Source organism: Xenopus tropicalis, chromosome 1, assembly GCF_000004195.4.
Source record: "Xenopus tropicalis strain Nigerian chromosome 1, UCB_Xtro_10.0, whole genome shotgun sequence".
NCBI classification, from domain to species: Eukaryota; Metazoa; Chordata; class Amphibia; order Anura; family Pipidae; genus Xenopus; species Xenopus tropicalis.
The window spans coordinates 129,575,691-129,600,846 of NC_030677.2; the positions used below are offsets into that span (position 1 = coordinate 129,575,691).

The window sequence follows — 25,156 nt, forward strand, 5'->3', positions numbered from 1 at the left end:
TAATGTAAATTTTAAGTGATTAATGGCATAATGTTAAGCCTGATGCTAGGGAAATGCATTATGCTTTATATTTTGGTGGGACCACAAAAATGCTGTAAAATGTGGGAAAACTTAAAATTAGGGTATGCAAAGCTTTCACTGTATTTTAGTTACCCCTAAAAACCTTTATTTATATCATAATCATCCTTATCTACTCACAAAGTCTTTCTATAAGTCTTGCTATGGTTCCATAATTATTTGACAAAAAAATATCAGTGTAGGGCTGTGGCTGAAAATGTAATTTTGTAGATTGTAAGCTCTTTTGGGCAGGGCCCTCTTCACCTCTTGTATCGGTTATTGATTGCTTTATATGTTACTCTGTATGTCCAATGTATGAAACCCACTTATTGTACAGCGCTGCGGAATATGTTGGCGCTTTATAAATAAATGTTAATGTAATGTAATGTAATTTGATGCTCAGCAAAAAGCTATGTGTTTAGTGACCCTAAGGGGCTGATTTACTTACCCACGAACGGGTCGAAATGAGTCCGATTGCATTTTTTTCGTAATGATCGGTATTTTGCGATTTTTTCGTATTTGTTGCGATTTTTTCGGCTTCTTTACGAATTTTTCGTTACCAATACGATTTTTGCGTAAAAACGCGAGTTTTTCGTAGCCATTACGAAAGTTGCGTAAAATCTGGCGATTTTTCGTAGCGTTAAAACTTGCGCAAAAAGTTGCGCTTTTTTCGTAGCGTTAAAACTTACGCGAAACTTTGCACCTTTTAAGTTTTAACGCTACGAAAAATGCGCAACTTTTCGCGTAAGTTTTAACGCTACGAAAAAAGCGCAACTTTTTACGCAACTTTCGTAATGGCTACGGAAAACTCGCGTTTTTACGCAAAAATCGTATTGGTAACGAAAAATTCGTAAAGAAGCCGAAAAAATCGCAACAAATACGAAAAAGTCGCAAAATGTTCGTTTTCAGGTCGGAACTTTTCCAATTCGGGTCGGATTCGTGGGTTAGTAAATCAGCCCCTAAGTGTCAAAAATGTTTAGTGTTTAGTGTTTTAGTTTTAGTGTTTAAAAAGTGTTTAGTGACCCATTAGTGTCAAAAATGTTAATCCGGCTAAAGGATAATAAAGAATTAGGCACAAGGACCAGCTTCTTTCCAACCTTTCCGAAGTACAGACAACTGCCTGCATTCATCAGAGCTGTACTGATAATAGGTGGGCAAGGGGAGACATGTAGGTGTCCCCTCTTTTGCACTCTACCTTGCACTTTATTCAGATGCACAAGTCAGAGAGCAATGGCAGCCACATGGTGCTACAGAGCTCTGTGCCTATGGCCTGCTTATGGCAAGTGTTCAGTAAAGGGCTGCCTTGTTCCCACCAGCACTGCACTCTGCATATCGCTCCAAACTTTAATCCAAAAGTGCTACATAAATAAGCACTAAGGGCCATGATTTGTATCTGGGGCTTTTAGTAAGTAAGCACTCAATTGTTAGGCCTCATCCAGAGAAAATATTTATTTGTGCCATATATATATATATATATATATATATATATATACTATAATGCTGACTAAAAAGGGTTATTATGCACATGCGTGTGACGTAGGAGCCTTAAATGCACTTGACACGTGCATAATGAGTGAGTTGTGGCACTCGTTTATTATGTGCATGGATGTGCCGCAACTTGGTTGCCCGCTACAGGAACTCTTCCCTGGTGTGGGCAGCCTAGTGCTGCAGGGTGTTTTGGTTTTTTTTTTTTTTTTTAAATATTGATTCCCCCAACCAAAGTGTGGGCTCTATTAGCCTGCCCCACCTGTGGGGGAAACATTTTATGGTGATTTTTCTAGGTCAAGCCTAAAGTCTGCAAGACGCCATATATAAACTTGCAATACAGTTGTTAAAAAACATGTGATTAAAGTCTGCTGCTACCAATGAGTTGTGCCTGATGACTGGCTGCAATGGGTTATTAGACCAGGTGATCTTTAATTACATAGCCCAATAGTTGCACCTATCTGGTACCACTTAAATCAAGTTAATTATATACAGAGGTGTAAGGTCATGTGCCTGGGCCTCTGAGCTACAGTTTTTTCCAAAGCCCACCTTCCATGTGCACAAAGAGGAGCACAACTTGCACCCGACCAAATGGAGTGGGACACGCAACCAACTACCCTCTGTCTGACCTAACAGTCACAGGGGCTACTGCCCTGGGAGCTCTGGCATTTATGGGATACTAAAACCAATGCACAAAAAGCACCCAGAGTAACCCAATGTGCCATTACCTTTAGTCTTACTACATAATGCCAACTGCACTGATCTGCTGCTTGGTCATTGTATTAGCGCATCTGTGGTTATGAAATCATTGGATGAAGGTCAGAGAATTTTTGCATTTAAAAGATGGGGCAGTTCACATTGTTTTGTACAAAACTGTTAGGTTTGCATGCATGTTATAAATATGCTGTGAATAAATTCTGTGAATGTAATAACCTCAGATCTCATAACAAACTGTATATTTAATATAAAATCAACAGGACATAATCCCCATCTATATATATTATATTAAGACTGTTAAGACATCCTTCTCAGTAATTTATTCTTAAATTCCTAAATATAAAGTAATGTTTTTCAAATAAAGGTATATTTGGTTACATCAAACACAAGGGCAACTAATTTTCCATTAAAAAATATGCCAGATCTTTGTCTCATTTTAGAATCTTTAACAAAGTCCCTAAGGTCACAAATCATGTCAGTACAACTGCTCACCATCCGGACTGCCTCAAGGGTGTCAATCACTTTACAGAGCTTATACGGACCAATTAAATGTGTAGCACTGCTCTGGCTCCCATTTTACCTAAGTGATGGCAGAATACATATCAAGAAATGCTGCAAGCCTTGAGGTGATTCCCAGCAGCTACATTGATTTCTCAGGGGGAAGAAACTAGCTCTGCCAGCACTTGCTTCTCCACAAGACCTACATAAACATGGATTAAATGTCACGATGGATTGGACTGTCATTGTGGTATATATACTAGTGCTCAAGGTAGTGGCAGGAATTAGAGATTCATGACAGTCAAACATCTGTTTTTCTCGTCTAGGTGCTGTCAGCAACAGAGATCCAGAGAGCAAAAAAATCCAGGCAATCCAATCTTTAATTTTATGAAAAACAGATGAAGCAATGGAGAAAGGACAGGCTTTTGTACATTTCTCTCTGATAGCGAATGTATAGTAATGCAAAATATTTTCACCCCTCCTCCAGGAATTGAGCCCATTAACCTATAAAGAGTCTCTTGAGTATTACAATTGGGCTCAGGGTTATTAGGCCCATTAGCTTACTGCCTGATCTTCCTCTGCTTAAGTTTAAGCATCTTAATAGCAGCAATGATCCAGGAATTTAAACTTGTCACAGGAGCTCCCCATTCATCAGAAAATGTGGTTGGCCTGTCATATGAACTGATGCTACATAGCTTATTATTAAATTCTGATGCTAAATGCACTTATTGCGGAGCTGCCATGTAGTAATTATGTGTATTTATTACTAGTCAGCCTCGTATCATTTATTTTCTGTATATAGAGAATATTGTGAGTGGGTCACTAAGCTCAGTAACTGACAGCAGCACAGAGTATTAGCAGTAAATTAGCACAAAAAAAATGGGAGCTATGCCTCTTTAGAGGCACAGATCTTTAATGATAAATGGCTGTGGTTGCCTTGGGCAGAAAACCAAAAACATACAGAAACCAAAAACATAATGTACAACATTTCTTCCCTACTTCTTTAGTTAGGCTTTAGTTTTGAGAAGTACCTAGACAGTTGCAGTCCAAGTATATTCTTTACAATATAATCATGAGAAAATTATATTTGTAGCCCTTGCACAATCCCAATGATCCTATGAAATGGTTAAAGAAAAAGGCCCCATCTATAACGGAGGAGTGTGTGCCAAGAAAAGGATTTAGAATATGAGAAAATAATTCACAATTCAACTAAAAATAAACTGATCTCGACACTATAGAAATCTATATGAATGGTTTATGAATCACCTTTTTCAGGCTTTATGCAAAGTGGAAAAGTATGTTCCCCAGTTTAAATGAGGAGGTGGTTGTAAATCTGGGAGGTTGTTGTAAAGACAATTTATATGTGGTTAATTTAACTCAGAGATAAAACTGATACGTTTTACATGTTTACATATATATTACTATACTCCTCAGAGGCTGGCAAGGATTTTAGGGATAAAGAGGTTAAATGTCCTTTATGTGCAGCTAAAATTTCTACACTTTGTATGGAGTTACCCATTAATTCAGTCATATTGGAGGAATGTTAAATTATATGTCAACAAGTATTCAGCTACAAATACAAGCATCCCCCAAAGTATGTTTACTAGAGTAGAAACATAGGAGACTAGAAAGATTCATTAAGGGCCGCCTCCTGGGATTCACAGTGCACACAAACAAGCCAAGGCACACATACATGCAGAGTTCTGCCTTTTGCTTCCACACTTCTTCCTGTTACAGTTAAAACTGCGTTATTTCTGGTCATGTCATCTCACACTGCCCATCACTAAATGGTAGATCAAAGGAAAGGATGTAAAAGGGCAATATTTATATATAAATATATTGCAGTTTGGCAAGATTCTTTAATAGGTCACTTAACATACTATAATCCTGGGAGTAAAGTTTTCCTTTAAATAAAGAAATGAGAGCTTGTCCTCTTAAAATTGTACAACTATATGGTTGCAAAAAGAGAATTCATGATTTTATTATAACTGACTTATACAAATCAATGTATAAATACAACAGCAAAATGCACAAATCAATAGTTGATGAATGGGGAAAGAATACATGGAACCATGCTGGAAAATGCCTGTCCTTGCAATTAAAAATTACATATTTTTGCAGTAGACTTACAGGGCATGTCAACCCAACATTAACATTTGTCCAATAAAAAAAAAACAATTCTAAGCAACTTTGCAGTATACATTCATTACAAATTTCAGTGGTTTTCATGGTATTTATATATGTAATTGCTACTGAAAGCAGTGTTTGTCTCTTTCTGTTCTCTGCCCTGGTGGCTCTGACATTAAATCAAGTCAGATAATTAACAGATCTGTCTTTGCTGGAGGAGAGTGACTTTTCCAACATTGTTTAAAAAGTCACATGATCCATCTTATCCAAAGGTATCTGTTCTTGCATAACCAGCTATGCCAGCATAACTACAAATGTTATATTAAAGATGCCTTGGTCAAGGCAGATATTGCTCCAAAGAAAATAGTTTTTGTTACTGTTATTTAACATGGAATTAATGGTTTACAGTATTCATATAGGGTTTTATATAATTTTAATTACCCATTAGCCACTGATAATGATTAACCCGTCTGTTATTTCATATTTGTCACATTTTTAAGTTATTGTGTTTGTGTTACAGCATCTGTCTGAAACCATATCATTTTCACATTGCCTAGTATGCATATTGAAGGGAGCCGAGTTCTATTTCGAATAGATTGCTATGGCAAGGAGAAAAATTACACAGCATCTTCAAAAGCTGCAGCTAATAATGGCTGCAGCACGAAATATATAATTGATGAGCTAAAATAGTTTGATTTTCCATTTAATGTTTCTGTAAATGCTCCCCTGTTAACCTTTCTCTTAGCCTCTCGCCCCCCTGGGTTTAGTACCGTAGCTCTGCAGTATGGTTATGCAAGTTTTGTATAAAGGATATGTAAACACAGAAATAAAATTGATGTAAATTTGTTCAGATTCAAATTGCTCTGCAACTAGAGAAACATCAGATTACTCTTGATTTACTAAGCACAGCAACATCAAAAAAACCTTTCTTTTCTCAGTTAGTAGGCCAAAATTACCAGCAGGTGACGCTGTTACAAAACTCATTATACAGGTATGGGATCCATTATCTGTAAACCCATTATCCCAGTGGTTCTCAACCTTCCTAATGCCGCAATACAGTTCCTCATGTTGTGGTGACCCCAACCATAAAATTATTCCTAAACCATCAGAAATATATGTTTTCCGATCGTCTGTGAAGGGGTTGTTCGCCCCCCAAAGGGGTCCCGACCCACAGGTTGAGAACAGCTGCATTATCCAGAAAGCACCGAATTATGGAAAGGCCATCTCCCATAGACTCCATTTTAATCAAATAATTCAGATTTTAATAAAACAATAATAAAACAGTACCTTGTACGTGATCCCTGCTAAGATATAATTAATCCTTATGGGAGGTAAAACATTTCTAGTGGGTTTAATTAATGTTTAAATTATTTTTTAGTAGATTTAAGGTATGGCAATCCAATTATGGAAAGACCCCTTATCTGGAAAACAGGTCCCATACCTGTATTACCAGTTTTAACTGAAACGGCTAATATCTTGGAAACAATTATGCCTACTGTCACAAAAAAACCTATGGCTTTTGTTTTTTCTTGAGCTAAAATTTACAAATTCCATGTTTGATCCTTGCAATGTAGATAATTTGATTAACAGTGAAAAGAGAATCCTGCTGCATAATGGACTACAGTTAACAAAATAATCACCTTAATAATTGCCTTGAGAGGAAACTTTGGCAAATTGTGACGCCGCGTATGCCATCTCACCGGCGATTTACATTCCAGCCGGTAGGATGGCATTTTTGGGTGATTAGTTGCCCACGATAAGAAAGATTTGTCACGCGGCAACTAATCTCCCCGTGTGTCACGGCCCTAAGAAATAACAAAAACAATGATTTAACAGCAGGCAAAAATATGTTCAGCTCTAGCCCTATTCATTAAACTCATGTTCATTTAAGAACTATACTTTTTCAATTTCTGCAGAACGATCCCTAACCACATAAAACAGGGTGGATAAACCAGATATTAACCGCCTTTAAGGATCACACATCTCATCTGGCTTCCTGCTTGTTATCTCAATAAACAGGTTCCACCCATGACACACTGATTGACTGTGTTACTGGATGATTTAGTAAACACAAAACACATACCTTGATACCGGAAGTACAGTGTGTTTGATTTTTTTAAATAAAAATACACTGGATTGCCTGTCTGTGTGATATTAGTTTATTTCTCAGAACAAAGATTTGTAAAACAGGAAGAAGCTGAAAAACAATACATTTTTCATTTATCATTCCTTTGCAATGCCTAGAAAATATAAATGCTCTCCATCTATCTACCTCTAATGTAAGCATTACTTTTGATCTAACAGATTCTTTATTGTGTGAATGCTTGGTGTATATATCACAGCCTCAGTAAATCTTTTAATCTTTTTTTCTGGCTTTGTAAAATACTTTTATTGTCTCTTGCTCTGTCATTACTTAGAGATCGGATATGTTCCATCATTTAATGTGTCTGATACTGGCTGAAGCTTTAGCCAAAGCACTGATTTTCCTTTGAACAATAGAAGGATGAGCTGCTTACTTTAGAGGAAGCGTAATTTGGTCTTTTCTGCTAGATTTTTATTCTTCGCTAATACAGGTATCGGACCTGTGATCTGGGGTTTTCTATGATCTTTCTGTAATTTGGATCTCCATAACTTAATATACATAAAAATAATAAATATTGAATAAACCCAATAGGATTTTTTTGCCTCCATTAAGGATTAATGATATCTTAGTTGGGAATTACAAGGTACGGCTTTATTATTACAGAGAAAAAGGAAATTAGTTTTAAAAATTACAATTATTTGCTTATAATGGAGTGTATGGGAGATGGCCTTTCCGTAATTTGGAACTTTCTGGATAACGGGTTTCCAGATAAGGAATCCCATACCTGTATACACCAGCAAAAAGGTGTTTTTATAACCAATTTGGCTTTAAATGCACCTATTTGCAATATTCATTACATATTATGCTTTCCTTCTCCTTTAAGCAAATATTTCTAATTTTTAAATATAATTTCCTTTCTCTCTGTAACAATATACTTGTGATCCTAAATATCCATACTGGTGGCAAAACAATCCTACTGGGTTTATTTCATGTTGAAATGATTTTTTGCAGACTTAATGTATTATGGTTAGAGCAAGATTTCTAATCTAGAAAACCCCATGCCCCAAACATTTCAGATAACAGATCCTATATCTGTATATTGATACTGTTGGGAACATCAAATAAGATATGTAAGAACTCTTCCTTTAAAGAGTTCCCATAGACCCGTCAGAACCATGCGCTAATGATAAGCAGCATTCATCATACCAGCCATAAAGTCTAGAAGAGAAAAGGTGTTACATTTAAATTTGCCCATCTCAACCGGCCCTACACACACCAATATACGATATTCAGTGGATGTATGGCGACTCAAACAGGCGACCGATATTGCAAAGGCTGCGGATATTGGTCATCTTGAAAGGTTTCTTTTCTGTAAAAATATGTGCAGGTAAATATATTAAGGAGGCAGTGATGATATAGAAAAACAATTTCTCTCAATACATCTCTCTTTCTCTTTATAATGTTTAAAAAAAACACACACACACACAAAGTAAAATAGCAATTTACAGTTTTACAATCGCATTTTAAATCATAATGAAAGTACTTAGCCTTGTATTTTGTACTTGTATTTTAAATATTCAGAGAAAAGTAATATGATTATTCCTTCTGGTATTATGCATACATAGCATGAATTCCATGCCAATCACAGGCTGCTCAAAGTAAGGAGGGAAGGTAGATTAAAAAACAGCAATATAATCTAATGATTACATTTTCAGCAGACTTGCAAAGGTTTGTCAGAAAGATGGGTATATTTTAGAGATAGCTAAAAAGTTACTAATTGGTTTTCTTATTTCCTTCCCCACCCAGGCACAGTACACATTACATATTCAGGTATAAAACAGAATAATACAAGTCTTATTCAAAATTTCACAAATCACTGTTAAAGTGAGGATGTTCCTAATGCAAAATGTTTGATGAGTGGTTTAGGAATTTATTATATTTAAATTATTTTTTTATAATGTTCATAGAACAACATAGTTAAACTGGATTCAATAAACATAAAGCATTCCAAATAACTGTGTGCCTGTTTGTGCGTGCCTCATCATTTTATATATGATCCTCATGTGTGGTGTAGGCACAAACCTGCATGCAGTTGGTGGTACAGATGGGAGTAACTATCAACACCAATAGAAAGTTGTTTTATCCTGAGATGTTTCACTTTTGCAATTGCACATAGGAATATAATTTAAAAGTCTTCAGTGACACTATGTAAAATATCACTTTGGAATAACCATACATACATTAGTATTATAACACTGAATTAGCACAACTCAATTTTTAACTTTCATCCTTCCTCATTGCACCCAACAAAACAAAATAGAATCCAAAACAGTAGTGCTAAACAAACATTTTGTAATACCAAAGAGCTCAAGTTGACTGTGTATTTGTTACATATAAACCACAGGACTGTAAGCACAGATCATCTTTTTGCTACTAAGTGAAAGCTGGTGGGAAACAAGAATGCAACTTGTTAAAAAAGGAATTATTGGAGTAGAATAATTTCTTCTCTTCTTTCACTTTCATGAACACTCCACAGAGCAACCTAGCAAGCATCTGTAGGCTAAAAAAAAGCTTTTCTATCTGCATCCTATCAAGTTTTGACTTTCAGTTTTTAATTTACATAATATATACAAGGTTAAATAAAAAATGTTAGAATGTCGTGGAATTTCATTTTGGGTTGTAAACTCCATTAAATACATAAAAAATATTAACCCTGCTGCTGAGCATTTATATTTTATACAGTCAATGTAAAGTACACTACAATCTAGTAAAATTTCCGTTCGGTCTATAAAAGTTCACCAGTATGGCACCTCAAATCTCATGAAGTACACCGATATAAAGTGACAGAACTCTGCAGTTTGAAAAACACCACTGCCTGAGGTATGGGGTCTGTAATCCAGAAAGTCTGGAATTACGGGATGGCCATCTCCCCTGGACTCCAATTTAATCAAATAATTTAAATTTATAAAATGATTTCCTTTTCTCTGTAATAACACAGTACTTTGTCCTTGATCCCAACTAAGATATAATTAATCCTTATTGGTGGCAATCCTCTTGGGTTTAATAAATGTTTACATGATTTTATATAGACTTAAAGTATGAAGATCCAAATTACAGAAAGACCCCCTTATCTGGAAAACCACAGGTCCTGAGCATTCTGAATAACAGGTCCCATACCTTTATTTAAAAGGAAGGGACATTTTGTATGTTTGTCTCATTTGCACTTCAGTTTCCTACAGGAAGACTTGTCATTCCTATGGCCTTTATGACATCTTAAATTCACCTTGCATTCACCTCAGGGAAATTTGTTGGTCGATAAACAACTCGAATAAGGGAGAAGTTGGGCAAAGCATATTAGCAGCAGCAATTTGCTGGTTAATAAAAATGCCTCAACACATTCAGCCTTATGTGCTGCAAACTGTAAAATTCAAGAATTGATTATTTAAGACGAATACCTTGCAGGCAGAGGCCATAACAACATTAACCAATAATATGTGTACAAGTTAAAATTACAGAATGCAAAATATTCCTAAAAAACAGCTTTCTGGAAATTGCTTCTTTTGACCTTTGGCGTGTTTTTTTTTTTTAATCAGACGTTACCTTAGGCAATAAGAAGTCTGGATATAATAAATGCCATTTACTAGTTGGCAGTAATGCTTAAACCTTAGGCTTAATACTTACAAGTTATACCAAAGGGCACACATCATTATTCACTTTTATAAATTTTAAATTTTTCTCATACTTAAATATCTGATTTATAATTTACAGTACTTGCTATTTTGTTCTAACAGTGTGAAAATCTTTTGCAGTGACAGTTCTTTAATATGTATTATTCAGCTTGCAATTGGCTTATTTGCCATTATAATAATAGGGGTCATTTACTTAAGGGGCGTCAGTGAACAAAGAGCAAAAACAGTGTTATTGGCTACTGCTTTTCACACTGCCTTCCTCTGTCCCCACAGGTCACTGCACTTCATTTCTGAGTACAGAGACCAGCAGCCACTCCCATGAATACACTGCTGCCTGTGTCTGGCAGCACTCTATTCATTAGTGGTGGCAGTAAGTTTGGGAGGTTTCAAGAGCATTTTATATTGAGACAAACATAGGTTTCAAAGTACATATTTCAGATTCATTATCCTGAATGCTTAGGACGTGTTTTTTTTTTTATAATAATATTGACAACTATGCCTTATGGCTTCTTAAATGTTAAGAAACCCTAAAAGGGTCATCATGGATTTATTCTATCCATTATGTACAAGGAGCTGTTTCATCATTACAAAGAAAGCAAAGCAGCAAAATATGAAACACTGTTTGTTTAAGATGGGAGCAAAGATAATTTTCCAGAACTTTCTGGATAACAGGTTTTGAAATAATAGATCCTATGAATATAACAAATGATTTTATATGTTCCGTTTGCCTGAATTATATTATTTTGTAGATAGCTCTTTTATCTGCTTATCTGAAAACTCTATGACTGTAAATTAAATGCAATAAGAGTGAACTTAATATATAATGTATCTGCATGCGTTAAGCAGCTATTTCATAAAAGGGTTCAAGCAATGAATGCTAGGAATGAGCAATACAGATATATAAACAGCACTGCAAAGCCTGACTTTGTATTCAGACACTGAATAACCTGGCACTGATTAGTCAGTGGCATAAACAGTAAAATAAATGCATACTAAAAGTTTCCACTATTAAAATTCACTGAATTCTGGTGTAAGAGTGGCATGTATTTTTTTATGTACTGTAAGCATCGCAGTTAGAACTTCACAAGCAAGCAGTGTGTATATTCTCAATACACCACTATTAACAATACAATTAAGAGGAAATGATGGCATACACTAAATAGCGATGATATGCTGTCTTGCAGTTTATGATAAAGATATAGGCTGGTTAATTCTCATTAGATTTACAAGTATTCTGAATAAATGTGCCATAGAAAAGCAGATAAACACACATATTCCAGCCTTAGTGGCAGAACCCGGCCTTTTAATTTAAGTTTGTGGGGTTATGGACCTTCAGCAATATTCTGAATTCAGGGCACATGCTGAAGTATCCAGCAACAACTGCATCAAAAACAAATATCTCAACTGCTAGACTGCTGCAGGGAGATGTAGATGACAGGACCTTGATTAAATCTAGCAAAACGACAATTCTACACAGAAGCCATTTTTCCTCTTTATAACTTGATGTCAGGCAAGGGAAATAAAAGTGACAACTATTTTCATTATTTCTATGCACTAAATGTCTTAGCTATGTTCTAAGAACTTGCAGCACTAGTCTAGTAAACTAGCAAACATGAATTTATGGAATCTAAGAAAACACCTATTCCCAGATGCCTAGAATTTGGCATTGGCAGAGGAGTCCAATGATTCAAGTTCTTGAGTGGCTATAGGAGTGTCAACATGGCTCTGTTGCACATGGTACAGGTAAAGGACCCGTTATCATGAATGCTTGGGACCCGGGGCTTTCCGGATAAGGGGATATCTTTCTGTAATTTGAATCTCCATACCTTAAAGGAACAGTAACACCAAAAAATTAAAGTGTATAAAAGTAACTAAAATATAATGTGCTGCTGCCCTGCACTGGTAAAAGTTGTGTTTTTACTTCAGAAAGTCTACTATAATTTATATAAATAAGCTGCTATGTAGCCATGGGGGCAGCCATTCAAAGGAGAAAAGACACAGGCACATAGCAGATAACAGATAAAACACTATTGTGTTCTACAGAGCTTATCTGTTATCTGCTATGTAACCTGTGCCTTTTCTCCTTTTTTTCCAGCTTGAATGGCTGCCCCCGTGGCTACACAGCAGCTTATTATATAAATTATAGTAGTGTTACTGTAGCAAACACACCAGTTTTATCAGTGCAGGGCAACAGTGCATTATATATTTATTACTTTAAAGCTCTTTCATTTTTTAGTGTTACTGTTCCTTTAAGTCTACTAAAAAATCATTTAAACCCAATAGGATTGTTTTGCCTCCAATAAGGATTAATTATATCTTAGTTGAGATTAAGTATAAGGTTCTGTTTTATTATTACAAAGAAAAAGGAAATAATTTTTAAAAATTAGAATTATTTGCTTATAATGGAGTCTATGGGAGATGGGTTTTCCGTAATTCGGAACTTTCTGGATAACGGGTTTACAGATAAGGGATCCTATACCTGTACAACAGATAAAGCATGTTTCACCTGACAAATGGAAAAGCCTTTGAAAGAGATTCACATACAAGTCAATGATGACAATTTTGGGTGATTTGGAACTGTGTTTTTGGTCTACTTAAAGGGGAAGGAAAGGCTAAGTCACTTGGGGGTGCTAAAATGTTAAGCACCCCCAAGTGACTTGAATCGCTTACCTCGTACCCCGGGCTGGTGCCCCTATTAGGAGAAAACCGCACCAGCCCGGGGCACCTGGGGTGATTCGCTTCCTCCTTCAGCCTTCCTTTCCCCTAGACTCCGAGTCCGGCGCATGCGCAGTAGAGTAAAAAAGCCGACTTCTCTGTTAAAGTTCGGCTTTTCATTCTACTGCGCATGCGCGAGCAGTGAGAGAGGGAGGAGGAAGCGCTCGCTGTTACCCCGGGCTGGTGCTGTTTTCTCCATACAGGGGCACCAGCCCGGGGTAGAAGGTAAGCGATCTAAGTCACTTGGGGGTGCCTAACATTTTGGCACCCCCAAGTGACTTAGCCTTTCCTTCTTCTTTAAAGGGATTCTGTTGTGGGAAAATGCATCAGTTAATAGTGCTCCTACAGCAGAATCCTGAATTTAAATCCATTTTTCAAAAGAGCAAACAGATTAGGAAAACCGGGCAGCCAGTTTTGGCACGAACAGCCCTTTTCGAAAACCAGACGGGTGGCAACCCTATGCTCTAAAGCAGTGCTGTCCAACTTCTGTGGTACCGAGGGCCGGAATTTTTCCGGCCTCCGTGGTGGAGGGCCGATAATGGAAACTAGTTTTGACCACTCCCCTTTTTAAAACCACACCCACTTGAAACCACGCATGACCATAGCCATATTAATGGTGGTAGTACAGCAAAAACCTGCCATACTCTGCCTTCCCTACCCTGCCTGTGTGTGCCATACTCTGCCTTCCCTACCCTGCCTATGTGTGCCATACTCTGCCTGCCCTACCCTGCCTGTGTGTGCCATACTCTGCCTTCCCTACCCTGCCTGTGTGTGCCATACTCTGCCTTCCCTACCCTGCCTGTGTATGCCATACTCTGCCTTCCCTACCCTGCCTGTGTGTGCCATACTCTGCCTTCCCTACCCTGCCTGTGTATGCCATACTCTGCCTTCCCTACCCTGCCTGTGTGTGCCATACTCTGCCTGTCCTATGCTGCCTGTGTGTATGGCACATACAGGCAGCATAGGGCAAGCAGAGTATGGCACACACAGGCAGCCTACAGTGATGCAATGCTGGCACTGCTCCTACAGTCTGCACAATAACTATATATTAAAAAATGTTTTAATTGCAGTACCACCTCAGTATATGTTCTTTTTATAGTGTGCAGGGTTTATTTTTGGGTTTCTCCTGAGGTGTGAACAGGTGAACAATGGGGGGTGATTACAGCCTGAGCCTGAGGTGTGAACACTGCAGGGGTAGAACAATGCAGGGATTAAAAGGTGTGAATAACACAGGGGATTACATTTTTAAACAATACAGCCTGATTACAGCCTGAATCTGAGGGGGCCAGTACTGATACCATTTAAACCTTACACAAAGGTAAGCCAACAAAGCAGCCAGACAGGTGGGGGGCCACACAGAGGGGGTCGCGGGCCGCCAGTTGGACAGCACTGCTCTAAAGTAAACTAATGTCAGATATTACGGAGTAATTGTTTGATAACAACACATAACACGTAAAATTATTTATATAACGTTATCTGACTCACCACCCAGCTTGAGTTTGTTTAAATGTTCTCACTTATAATGATCTTGAGAGTTCTCCATTTTTACCGACCTGCCAGCTGGGACTAATTCACCTTGAAAACTGACAATCGCTTCTGAATGCCAAAGGCGCTCTCTTTTTGACAGTAATGTTAACATTTCCATTTTATAGACATAAATGTACTAAAATATATGCAAATAGAGAAGCTATTTAAAAAAAAATAAACCTGATGAAGTGTCATGCTTTTGAGGAATGAATTGCTTTTAAGAAGGTTAAGAAAGGTTATGAAAGCATAAAACTTTGAAAATGTAACTCCCCGTCTTGGCAAATAAGAGCATCTTAGGTTTTATGACGTTGTTTGGAGTGATGTAAGTCCAGTTACACAACGTAATAGAACCTTCTTACACTAAAAACATATAAAGTGCAGGGCAAAATTCAGTTAGTCCTATTGTCTGGCTCAAATATTCGATTCACACAAGAAGCTTAAGAAGAAACCGCCAAGTGAAGGCCGTTCCCCTTGGCTCCACTTGGTCCTTGTCACATGGGATTTTTGGATCTCCATACCTTAAGTCTACCAAAAAATAATTTAAACATTAAAAAACTTATAGGAGTGTTTTGTTGCAAGTAAGGATTAATTATATTTTAGTTGGGATCAAGTACTATGTACTGTTTTATTATTACAGAGAAAAAGAAAATAATTTGTTAAAAACTGAGCTATTTGATTAAAATGGAGTCTATGGGAGATGGCCTTCCCATAATTCAGAGCTTTCAGGATAATAGGTTTTCAGATAAAAGATTCCATGCCTACAAGCAGAAATGTAGCTATACTTTTTCAGAATTAAAAGCTGCTCTCTTTATATTCATTGTTTTCAAGCAAAAACACAACCTTTTTATATTAATGATAACATCCATTTACCAGTATGCCACAAGCACAAGGGTTCATTTAAGCTAATAAACTTAATAGCAGCAAAGTCACACTCTGATTCTGAATAATTATAATCAACTTATTGAACTTTTAAAGGGTCAGTCAGTGCCACAAAAAAATTTCATATGCATTTTAATATAATGCACTTTTACCCTACTCTCTGCCATCTTCAAATGATTTGCATGGGAAAGGCCAGACAGCAATTTAGGGTTCTTTTCAGCTGTCTCAAAAGCATTTCTTATGCTGTTGGATAAGTGTGGCTAAAAAAAAATTTAAAGAAAAAATCTTATATCAATTCCAAATATTGTTTTATTTATTATTCAACTAAATTGCAGTACTCTAAGTAGAGCATGACAAATCTTCAAATGCAGGCCCTCAGGAAAAATAATTAGCTGGGGACTTAGCCTTGTTTTCCTGATGGAAATGACAGACAGGTGAAAGTAATATTCAGCCAATTGTTAAGTGACCTGCTGGCAAGTGCCATTTGTTTACTTTGTGATAAACTTGTAAATTGTTAGTTATTTTATTATTTGCTGCCCAAACAGCTTGTGTTGTTTAAGTGACTATTACTGTATATACTCGAGTATAAGCCTAGTTTTTCAGCACCAAAAATGTGCTGAAAAAGGTCACCCTCGGCTTATACTCGAGTCGGGTGCCATGGGTCCCTCCAGACTAGCACCCTCTGTCCTTTGTGTGCAAATTAGGCCACCTGCAACCAGACCCTCCAGTGCCCTGGCCCACGCAATACTTATTCCCCCTTATGTGTCCTCCGGGACTGGGTCTGCTACCAGTTTGCCAATGCGCAATGAGCATGGGGTAGTACTCATATTGTTTTTGTTGATCCTCTTCTCCACTTACAGAGCTAGTTTATGGTTTTTCTTTTAAATAAATATTTAAAAACAAATACCCCACTGATGCCTCAATTTATGTAATTTACTGTTTTTTTTGTGATTATTGAAACTTAGCAGTAGCTGCTGCATTTCCCACCCTAGGCTTATACTTGAGTTAATAAGTTTTTCCAGTTTTCTTAGGTAAAATTAGGTACCTCGGCTTGTATTCGGATCGGCCTATACTCGAGTATATACGGTAATATGCCTTTCACATAATCTATACAATAAATATTCGATTACATTTATAATCGCAAATTTAATTTATAAGTTCATAATTTTACAGTACATACCTTTTCCCATCTGTTGTTCAGTTTTTTGAAGTGTCCCCAAGCCCCCAAGCAGCTCAGTGTTACCTTCAGCCAGGATCAGGAGACAGAGCTACAGGAACAAGTACTGTTTCCCTTGCCCATGCTGGGCTGGAAGCAGAGACACACAGGTATAGGATCTATTATCCAGAATGCTTGGGATCTGGGGTTTACCAGATAAGTGAAGTTTCTGTAATATGGATCACCAGACCTTAGTTTTGCCACCTATATGGATCCATGCAGCTTAGTTAAAATCAAGTACAAGCTACTCTTTTATTTTTATAGAGAAAAGGAAAATACCTTTTAAAAATTAGAATTGCTTATAAATCGAGTCTATGGGAGATGGTGTTTCCGTAATTAGTGACGGGTTTTTCAGATAATGGATCCTATAGATGTACTTCCATAGGCTAGGGTACAAATATAGTCAGTATTGCAGTCTATTGAAAGATAGCACTAACAGACTGAAGATGGCCATACACAAGGCGATTTTTCACTTTCCAGAATGATCCGATAATATTGTTAACTTATCATATAGTTGATAATGTGCGAACGATTGTCGGGCCCGACATCGGGCAAAAAATTCATCGGATGGGTTTAAAAATTTTGGTCGTTCAGCAATAAAATCTGCCAGTTGGTGTGAGTGGCAGACATCTATCGTTGAACGAATGTTCTCTGCGCATGTCATGTGAAATCAGTGAAAATCGTGAAATCATGTGAAATCGGCTCGTGTATGGCCACCTTTAGAGTGATCATACACGGGCATATTTAAGCTTTAGACCGATTTGGCAGGTTTTCTGCCTGGTGTCGATAGGGTGGGTTTAATTTTTCCGTCATATCAGGCACGGCATTGGCTCATTGATATGGTCCTCACTCAGATGTTTCCTATACCAGTCATTGCAATTTGATTGTTTTGCCCTAGGTAAACGATCGAAATACAACATTGCTGACTTATCAGTACTATAGATTCTATGATATATCTTATTCAATGCATGATTATGAATTGTCGAGTAACTTGCAAGACCATCTTCTACAATAAAAGACACAAACATATTCAAATGTAAGAAGAAAATTATTTTTCTGCATGCAGTGGCAAAACTACTGGCAATGGACAAATCGTGGCTGAACCAGAGATCCCATGCACAAAAAGAAATAACAACCTGTAGCACATATTTTAAAATTACGAAAAAGGAGCCAACAAACAATTCCATATGCATGTGTTAAGGGAGATTGACAAATAAAGGGTGTGGGATTACAGGCACCAAGTGGTGAAATAGGTGATTGGCAAGTTGGTGCTTTGTTGCAAGTATGTGTAAATATATACATATTTATCAAGAGCAGGTTCACTTGAAAAAAGCATAAGGGTTATGAGAGTGTAAATGTGAACAAAAATACATCATATAACAAACTGGAAATATTTGCACTTTTGTCTAAAACTAACAAAAAGCTACACATGGCTGCAGATGCTTGAGCAAAATGCTCATTAAGAATTGGTGGAACCAACTGATGGTTTTTCTCAAAGCTGTCCTCAGGCATCACTACTAAAGGATGATTTTCTCTATAGTCAGCAGCCCAGGTGTATCGCTAACTGTACGGGAAAGGCTGCATTGCCACAAGCATTTCCCTAGCTGGCAGCCCACCACATTATTTGTCCCCTTGGTGGAACTTATAAACTGCAGGAAGAACATCCCATACACATGAGTGCTCAGGACAAACAAAAACCATATTTCCCATACAATCAGTTGTAAAGCCAATACAACCAAATTTTCCAGTGAAAAGCAAGCAATTCTAAATAATACCTTTAAACCAACTATTCATTTAAAGAGAAAAATTGTCTGGCAAACCAATGTTAAAGGAACAGTAACACAAAAACATAATTTCAAGTAATTAAAATAAAATGTACTGTTACCCTGCTCTGATAAAAGTTGTGTTTGCTTCAGAAAGACTACTATAGTTTATGAAAATAAGCCATAGGGCCAGCCATTCAAGCTGGAACAAAAGGAGAAAAGGCACTAGACCGCCCGCCCAAGTGAGAGCTCCCTGTGCGAGCCGTTATGTTATCTAGCACGCATGTGAATAATGAGCGAGGCTCCCCACATACATGTGATGTAGGAGCGATGGATGCAACTTTCTTACCTACGTCACACACATGCACGTAATGAGTAAGTTGTGGCACTGGCTCATTATGCACATACAAATGCCACAACATGGCTGCCCGAACCGGGAGCTCCCTCCTGGTGCGGGCAGCCTAGCACTTTGGGGGGCTATGCTTTTTAAAAAAAAGACTATTGTTTCCCGCAACTGGAGTGCAGTCTTTATTAGCCCACAACTCTGGTAAGGAAAGCAATTTTAGGGTAATACCATGGTACATTATACTGTGGCACAATAACAAAAGGCTTTCAATGTCACACAAAACAGGGTCTTTGCAAAAGGGCAAAGCATAGATCTCGTTTGTGTAGGGCACTGTGTAAATATTTTCTGATTAGTACCCTTTTGCAGCATTATATGTTTGCTACATAAAAGCAGCCATACACCAGACAGTCCTGTATGGAATCAAACAGACAGACAGATACTGTTTAAGTCACCATGGTTAATAGCAGGGACTGAAGTGGAGCCAAACTCTTTCTCAAGAGCCTATGTACCATGCACTGGAAACATGGTACATTGATGGCTGAAATTTTCACTGAAAGAAAAAACAACTAATGTCCACCCCCTTCAGTGATGTCAGAGATAAGCGGGTTGGCAAAAGTATATAAATCATCACATAGGGCTCAGGCTGGATGAGGGTGAGTTAGCATTGGTACAATTCAAAAATCTGTCAACCCATACATCACTAGTGTAGTGTATACAGCTGAATCCTTACAGTGAGCACTGTTAAAGGATAATGCAAGTCAAAATTTAAAAAGCATACTGCCCAATAGTCCTCCTATTGTTTAGTAAAAACACCAGTACTTTTGGCTCACCTAATCAAATATTTACTCAGTCACACTTACTTCACATTTTCTAGAACAGGCAGCCATCTCTAAAAAGGTATTCTCCCTTCCTTTCCCTCCTTGCTTCATACTGCACATGTGTTTCATTCCCTCCCCCCCTCCCCTCTGCCAGATCCGCTTCTGATTGGCTGGTGGGCATGTGTAGCTCAGAACAGGAGACAGGATCAAGTTACACACATGCTCAGAGAATAGGAAGGCTGCCGCTGGCACCTACAGGAAGGGAAGAGAGATTTCAGTGATGTCACTGTAGTCTTCACACTGCTGTAGGCTGCCAGCACCATATCACAGAGAAGCAAGCAGGGATCTGGGAATTTAGATATGCAGTAAGTACTTAAAAAGAATGCCTTTAGACTTACTTTTAATTTATATTAACCGTTCACTGTCCTTTAAAGTGTGCTACTCCTATCTTTTTAATTACAGGATGATGCTAGAAGGTTACAAAGTAATGTACTGGCATAAGAGGGCAGCAAAAAGTTTGAATTCAAAGTTTTCTAGATTTTTAATTAAAGCTTGCATGTGTGCCCTGCAATACCACTAAGTAGCAGTACTAGTACACATTATCGTTGCTAGGGCCAGACAGAAAAAGGAGGATAGAAAGGCTGTTCTAAGAAATCAGTGTGTGAAGCTCATTTAAATAATTAACAATAGAGGGTGTCTGTAAACTTGGGGGTGAGGCAAGAGCAGTCTTCAGTACAGGTATGGGACCTGTTATCCAGAATGCTCGGAACCTGGGCTTTTCCAGATAAGGGATCTTTCTGTAATTTGGATCTCCATAACGTAAGTCTGCTAAAAATCATTTAAATATTGAATAAACCCAATAGGCTTGTTTTGCCTCCAGTAAGAATTAATTATATCTTAGCTGGGATCAAGTACAAGGTACTGTTTTATTATTACAGAGAAAAAGGAAATCATTTTTAAAAATTAGAATTATTTGCTTATAATGGTGTCTATGGGAGATGGCCTTTCCGGATAACGGGTTTCCCATACCTGTACTGACAAGACCCTAGACAGCTCACAAGTGTAAGTCACAACTCTTCATTTTATGGTACTTTTGGCTCCGACTCCTCAGTTTATAACACTTTCCATGTTGATTGAAATAATACAACATACAAGGCATTTTCTCACTGTCTCACTGTCAAAGCTATATGAAGATAATGTCTGCTTTTGGGAACAAACCAAAGAGCGACTGGTTAGGAAGCTGACACACTACGCCATTGGCCATCCAAGCATATCACTGCCAACATGAATGAGGATACTGTTCAAGTTTGGGTCTAAAACTATAACTAAAAGTCCCTTAGACTGATTCGGCACCTAATCGGCCAGATCTCGATCGGGCAGGATAGAAAATCTAGTCGGATCGTTGACCGCATCAACGAGTCAATGTGCTCCCCGATCCGACTAGATTTTCTAACCTGCCCATCGGCTCGTTGATGCGGTCCCCGAACCGACTGCCCCATTGCCGCCAATATAATTCGACTGAATTGAATTAGCCTACACGCTCCCCGATATCGCCCACCCGTAGGTGGGGATATCAGGTGAAGATCCGCTCGCTTGGCGATCTTGCAACGTGTATGGGCACCTTAAGCCTATGTCATTGTGGCTTTTTATTTTATTTATTAAAGAAACTACAAACATTTGTTAAACCTAAAGTTTAAACAAAAGATGAAACCAATAATATTATAATAGCTCAACTGGTCTTCATACTAGTGAACAACTACACAGTGGGCTTTATTCTTACAGCAGAGGTGTACTTTATTATGACTATTTGCAAATTAGGACATAGTAACATATTGTGGTTTTTTTTTCATTACAATTTTAATTTATCAGGAGTCGGAACATTTTTGCACACTCAGATTCGTGGTACCCTAAATTGCTTTTGACTCCAACTCCACAGCTCTGCTTGGGTGAATAGCAATAGCTAATTTGTATGCATCACATTCCCTATTGGGTATTTGGAAAAACTGCTTTCAATTATAATAAAAAAAAACACCATAACAGTGTGCATTAGAAATCAAAATTGTATGCTTGCACTTCTACATTGCCCTGAATCTAAAACAGGCAACAAAATAATGATAAGGGGCACAAGAATCAAAGCCTTGTGTTGCTATTATAGTACATGAATGTAACAAACCAAGAGGAAAACATTCAACCCAATTTAATGTTGTAAGTAGCATTGGACCCAAATTACTATATAATGAAACTCTGAAAACACTAGCTCTAATAATTCATAGCCTTATCCTTTTAATATTAACATTATTAGGACTATATTCTGGTGGAGTAAATGGTTTAAACGATATATGTATATTATGACGTTTCCCCACTTTTAATAGAAGAAAAATGAAAACCTACACATTAAATAAAACATGACAGTGCTGCCCAGGAACATAATAAAATGTGATAGGACTTATAAGGGAGCAAACAAATCAATCAGCTTATACCAGCACAGCTATGAAGTTCTGCATTCATTCGGCAACAGGGTATAAGACGCAATACCAGTGACAGCAATTTAATTCACAGCCATCAGGAGACAAATTAGCTGTTTATATATAATTTCCAAGAGATAAACTCTATAGACTGGGACAAAATAAAATATGTTACCATAATGCCTGGCTTCTGTGGTTTCTTGTGCTACCAATTAAAAATCAGTACTTGCAGCAGCTTATTTTGTCATCAACCAAAAACATTTGTGTCAGGCTTCAACAGCAGCCTTGTTATGCACACAGACAGAATATATAGCAGAACAGCGCAGCGCATAGAGTGATGCGTACCATTCTAGCTACAGAGATTCTGTCAGCATGATGAATGACTATCAATGATCGCATCAACCTACCCCCACGACACTGCAAATTAAAATGAAGCTTCCATCTAGAGAATGTATTCTACTATTTATAAGCCCATAGCTTATTGTGAGCACAATAAGAGTGCTTTAAGACTAGGAGCTACCATATTTATCTACTGATGTATTTGCCCTAGACCAGTGGTTCCAAAATTGTGGGCCTGGCCTCTCTAAGGGGGATCTGAGAAGTGACTAGGGTCCAAGCCTGAAGCAAATAGAGATAATGCCTTTTTGTTTTCCTGAAAGCCCAAATTAAAGCCCAAAGTAACTTTAGTATGAGCCAAGGAGGGCTTAACAAATGTTGGACCTCAAAGGTGGGTGTTAACCTTAAAAAAAAAATTCTGAAAAACCACTGCCCAAGACAGCAACAACCCTTGCCATTGGTAAGTACAGGGCTCCTTTGCACCACTGCACTTGCCAGCACTCCCTAAGGTGAGGAAAAGCCAAAGCATCTACCCCAGCCTGCTCCTCATGAATACAGCGCTGTATTCATGAGGCAAATGCAGCTATATGCTCAAAGGCCTGCACCTGTTCGAGGCATGGCATGTAAACTGCCCTGCATTGGCCGGCATGTTGCGGAAAAGTTGCAAAAACTGCAACTTTCTCAACTTAATGCACGATAACCCCAAATTTTTCAGATTGTCGCACAAAAGCCAGCGTAAAAAATCCGAAAACCTCTAAAAATTTGAAGCAAAGAAAGATCTGCCAGTTGTAAGTGGGGACATCTGCCATTGCCATTGGAGGATTTTTAAAATTTGGAATTGTTGCAGTTTTGTTAAGCAGTAAGTCTCCCTTTTTTTTCAAAGACTTTTACCGTGAAAATTACCCCCAAATTATAAGTGACCTTTATGCACTGAACTGTTATATTTTCAAAAATCCTACTATATATAGAAAACATACATTCCCCAGTTTGGCATTATGCACCTGCATGTCACGTGGGATAGGCCGATTCCTCCCCCAATCATATGTCATAGCATGTGCATAATGAGCACGCTAGAGAACTTGTTTATTATGAGCATGCGTGTGCCCCAATGTGGCTGCCCACATTATGAGCTCATTGTGGGTTTTATTAACCTACCTTTGATAGGTAAAACAAGATGCCCTTTAACATGTCCCTACATATGCACTATTGTATACACAGTTCTTTACATTCTGTACAATACATTAGCAATGCAAAGAGGCAGAGAAACTGCAATAAATAAAAATACATATACAAAATAACAAATATTAAGTGGCACGTGTAGACAATAGCGCTATTTAGGGGCATGTTAAAGGGCATCTTTTTTCACCTATCAGAGGTAGGTAGCAATAGCAGTTACATTTGCAAATGACATGCAAATGAAATAGTTCTGGGGAAGATCCCCTTTAAGAGACACAAATCAGAACATAACTCACAATCTCTGTAACATTAATGTAAGGAATATTTGAACAAGCTGGTGCTTTTCGTAACATGGCACAAAGAATGGCTAACCTTTTTAATCTTTGCAACAAAACTGCAAGCAAATAATGCCTTTTAATATAAATGGGCCAAGTCATCTACTAACAAAACGAACAGACACAATACCAACAACTCTATGGAGCACGGGTCCATGTCTCATTCCCCAGGCATGACACACCCCCCTCTTTATACTGATGAATGTGAGGAAGACAATGCAGATAAAGTAATAACACCCATTCCACATAGTAGTGCATGTTTCAGGGTCTGCTGCTTTGGGAACATGTGCATCTGTCAAAATGACAGCCCATCTGACATAACTGTACACACTGAGAGACGCTTAAAAGCTTCCCTGTTAATGCTTTCTGAGGAATGACAAATGAATTTGCTCTTCCCCCTAATAGAAAAATGAAGATATCTGCTCTATATTATTAACACACAAGATCATATTCTCCTTCAGCTTAGAGATATAAGCATGCAACTTAGGTCCTCATTGTACAGTTAAGAGAAAATGTTAACACTTTACATACAAAAATAATTGGACTTGCCCCCCTTCTCTTGATGAGAGGCACAGGTTAGTCATATACAAACAATAAGCAACCCCCCCCCCCCCCCGCCATGTGCTCATTTATTATCTACCCCTCCCTTCCAGGTTTTAAGTCCACTACCTTGCAGCACTGAAAGCAGGACTAATGTGCAGAACAAATACACCCATTCCTAACAATGTCTAGAACACCTTACCCTGACAAGCTCATTTAACTGTCATGAACATTTCTTATTACATTCTGAGCAGAAAGTTCTAAACTGGAGAATTTCTGTGTCACTCACCAAGTAACTGACAGTACAGACACCCAATCAGCTTGCAAGCAGTTCTATCATTAAAAGAACCCTCTCTTGGAAAATAGCTGGATTAAACCACACAG

General features: G+C 37.8%; 1 protein-coding gene across 4 annotated transcripts in view; it reads right to left on the reverse strand.

Annotated features, from left to right (window-relative positions):
• apba1 (amyloid beta (A4) precursor protein-binding, family A, member 1) overlaps positions 1–25,156 on the reverse strand; it is a 92,695-nt gene that overhangs the window by 66,651 nt on the left and 888 nt on the right. The window lies entirely within an intron of this gene.